We start from the raw sequence: 4,156 nt of genomic DNA on the forward strand, positions 1-4,156 counted from the left end.
ATTATTTTCACACAATTTCACTACATTCTCTCCTAATATATCATTTTAAAGTGTGTCAATCACCAAAAATATTCTGCTCTTGTTATCAGAGGTCATGGAATATTCAAATTGTGATTTCTGAAATAATTTGTATGAACAAATATTAAAGAAATAATAACTCTCCATAGGCACAAAAAAGCCACTCTTCATTAAAACACTTCATGCACTGGCAAATGCTTATCAATATTTCTGAGGCTTTGCAGTAAATACAACTCAGAATTTGTTTTGCAAGAGCACCAAATTGCTTCAATGCTTTCATTCATAAATATCATAATGAATAACATGCCCAATTAAGTTATTTTAGTTTGATTTTCAAATAAAACATACATTTCAGGAGATTGCTACACTTCAAAATCTGAAGCTCTCTTGTTTCTCTCTCTTTAATCACGAGATTGCATGGTAGATATATATCACACTTGCATACAGGGATGAGGTCGAGGCTGATTCTTCCGAGTCATGAGGCAGCTTGAGAGAACTTCCCATAGATTCTGTACAGTGACTCGGACCAAGGCCAGCAAAATGTTGTCTCGAGGTCAGCATTGACTACATCCCTGCTTGGAAATGAAAAGATCCATTGATCTGTGCACAAAAAGAACACTGCTCAAGACATTCATTATTGATGGACCTTTTATTTTTAATTTTCATTGTTTCTTACTCCTGAGGAATTACTTCTGAGATTCATTTATATCAAATAAAAATTCATATCATCTTCATCAAGTGTTTTACCACTGAATGTCAGCCCACAGTCCTTAATGTTGGCAAGAAGAATCCATAGAAGTCCAGTCAGGAAAGCCACAAGCGTCTCTGCTTGAAGGAACAAATCTGGTTTCCAGAAGCAGTCTAATTTGAGATGAATTTGGAGAGCTCCATGGAGTGAAGTTTTTAAACCAGCAACAACCTCATTCTGAAGTCCACTCTAATAATGATGTTACTACAGACAGGAGCAGCTCTGAATTCAGTTCTGATAATCAACCTGTTCATAAAAAAATAATAATAAAGGAAATAATGCAAGCCCATAACCATACATAGCTTGGGTTAGTTCAAATTTTGTCCTTTCAGTGCAAGAACGCCCTTAGCAAAACATTTTTGTGCACCCCATCAGTGCAGAAATGCCCCTATGCCTGCTGGTATGGGCGTTGTTTGCACCGACAAGATGATATGATAGAGGGATAGTGGCTTACTCCCGAGACCATAATAATTGGCAATTTGCCATGATGTAATCTAAAAAAGTGTGAAAACTGATTGTTTTTCCCCAAATAAATGAATCATGGAAATTAAAATATGCAATAAATTAAATCAATGAAAGCAAAATACACAATTTAATACAGTACACCTTGGATGAGCACATCAACCACCCCCTCCTCCCCCCCCCCCCTCAATGGGGGTGTCTTCATTGCTGAGAAGTCCAGTCAAGATAGAGATTTGTGTTTGCCTTTTTCATTTTGCATTATCCTTGGGTTAATGTGTACAGATTTCACCCCCATCCGCATTACGATCATGGTGAATTATTAATAATAATACAGTTTACATGTAACCTACCATTTGAGAGTTGACAAAATGAATCAATCAGCTGGTTGCAAGAACACACATTGTAGCAGACACAGTTATGGTGGTTCGGAGGTTTCTTGTTTATTCCAGACTTCTTTGTCATCATAACTGTAGTAAGCAATTAAAAGCAAAAAGCAAAGAGATAAAACATGTTCATGATATTAATATACAAGTTAAGCTCAGTTGCCAGTGTGTTAATCATTATAGTAGTCCCAGGGTGTTTTGATTAAAGTCACTTCTGGCCTGGGGAGGGGCACTATGGTTCCTCAGCCATGGGTGGCGCAATTAAAAAATGTATGATATCATACCTTTTGCTTTAATTTACTAAAAAAAAGCTCGTAATAGAAGTATTAATTTTGGTGTACATATTCCTTTCTAGAGCATTCCTAACAACTTTACTTTAAAAAATCTGGTATCAAAATAAATTCCTTTCATGTTTTTTTAAAAATATTTTTTCTTAACTTCTTAAATGTATTTTTGTTAATTGTTAATTTCAAGACAAAGTTCATCAGTAACATTAAATTACTATTGTCAATAAAAATTACCCAATTATGAATATTGACTTTTTACATGTAATCATGTTTTTGTCTTACATTTACTTAAACAAACACAATGTTGCAAAATTTCCTGACCCTGCACCTGGGAATTGCAAATTTGGTCTCAAAAGTTGCATGAGACTTGAAAGTAAAACGTCAGTCAGCGGTGCGGTAATAAAATGTTGAGTGGCAGATTTATTCTGAAAAATGTCAAGGGGGACCATATGCCCCCCCCCCCCGAGTATTGTGCTTGATGTAAAGGATGTAAAAAAAAAATCATGATTATGCATTCAATATTAATAATGATGCACCATATGAGACACCCTTTAACTGAAAGCACCTGGAAAAGCATTCTTATCATCCATTAAACAATTTAAAGTGAAAAAAAATCTGTCATCTATATAGCACCTCATGTGCTTGCATAAAAATCAAGTTAAGAGTCAGCTACATAGTAGCCGGGGGGGGGGGGGGGGGGGGTACTCACGAAATAAGGATATTAAAAATGTGACTCGTACGGATACGGCACATCATTACAAATCAACGACACAAATAGACTGTCCTCTTGAGCAATCTGCCCGTAAGAAATTTTTAAAAGAGCCCTGGGCGGGTAACTCCCTATTCAATGTTAAAACTTCCCCAAGAATGTGGCCAATAGATTCTGAAAAGTAGCCCAATACATGTAGACCCCCTATACCTTTGTTGTTTTTTTTTGTCTGGCGAGATATGTGGAGTCTGGAAAAAAAAAAAAAAAAAAAACCCCAAAAAAATAAATAAATAAATAAATAAAAAAATAAAAATAATATAGGCCCTATATTTTGTTAATCCTCCAAAAACAAAAGTCAAAACAGCAAAATTTTCACTTTATCCCAGGCCAGGCCAAGGAAAGTCATAAAAAGGGAGGTTAACGTTAGACAGACTCTTAAAAAAGAGAGATAAATGGAGCTGGAGAGGATTTTTTTTCTTGTGCCTTGTGGAAAAAAAAATTAGAAGGTAGTAAAGTACTAGTACACGAAGTCTTTAATTTCTATTTACTTAAAAAATCATTTCAAATAGGAACAAAAATAATCTTTAAAGGTCATTTTCGATGCTTCATACATAATTAGAGCCTACACATTTACTTGCTTCAGGGTGATTTTTAACAGCACTGCACCGGCAGCAGTGACCTGCCGTGTTGTTGATACAACCGTGCATTACCGACACAAAAAGTCAAGTGTGGGACTGGGATTAAAACTGTGCGGTAGAAAATGTGTTGAAGGTGAAGTTTCGACCGGCGATAAAGATACATTTTCACTTTTTGCAAAATAAATTTTTCCCTGGCATAGGTCTAAAATATATAAATTCTCTGAAAACATACATAATGGAGAAAGAATTGTCTGAAAAATGAATATTTTCTACTTACTCTCTTCCAGATCCAGGATTGTTGCAAGCCATTATTTTGCTTTTTCGGCTAGTCTTGTGCTGCAGACCCTGTTTACAGCTGTAAATCGTCTGCAAATCAGCTGCAACTTGCGTTCAATCGCAAGCCTTTTTCTTGCAACGCAAATTGGCGATTGATTGCTAGTTGCAGTCGATCGGAATCGGCTGCAAAGTTGCAGTCGATTAGCAATCAATTGCAACGTAACTTTCTTGCAACACCCCATTAGACGCTTCATCATGGTATTTAATACCTCGATATGATGATGGACCTTGTCAGTCTTTTAGGAGATCAAGAAGGTTCAATAAGGGGCATCATTCAAACCCATTTCATTTGCCAAGACCTGTCGAACCCCCATAGAAAGGTTATTTTGCGGAAGTTGATTTTTCCCCTTTTATAATTCGTGTGTGTTATGTTTCTGAACAGTATCCATTATTGTTTACCAGTTACTTATCTAGTCTGCACGCGTGGTCGCGTACAGAATTCACGGGGGAGATGTGGTAGTTGATAAACCTGAGAAACATGACTAGAAAAAAAATAGCAAAAGTGTTGTACATGTATATATAGTTTGTTTTAATAATATTCATGCTTACATCGAAGTTTGCACTCATAACGGTTC

General features: G+C 36.1%; 1 long non-coding RNA gene across 1 annotated transcript; it reads right to left on the reverse strand.

Annotated features, from left to right (window-relative positions):
- Positions 1 to 652: 652 nt before the first annotated feature.
- LOC129272880 (uncharacterized) lies at positions 653 to 3,603 on the reverse strand. Its single transcript, XR_010295269.1, has 3 exons — positions 3,523 to 3,603; positions 1,579 to 1,695; positions 653 to 1,012 (listed from the first exon to the last, which is right to left on the reverse strand). It is a non-coding gene; the product is annotated as an uncharacterized LOC129272880 (long non-coding RNA).
- Positions 3,604 to 4,156: the final 553 nt, after the last annotated feature.

This window comes from Lytechinus pictus, chromosome 12 (genome assembly GCF_037042905.1).
Source record: "Lytechinus pictus isolate F3 Inbred chromosome 12, Lp3.0, whole genome shotgun sequence".
Classification (NCBI taxonomy): Eukaryota; Metazoa; Echinodermata; class Echinoidea; order Temnopleuroida; family Toxopneustidae; genus Lytechinus; species Lytechinus pictus.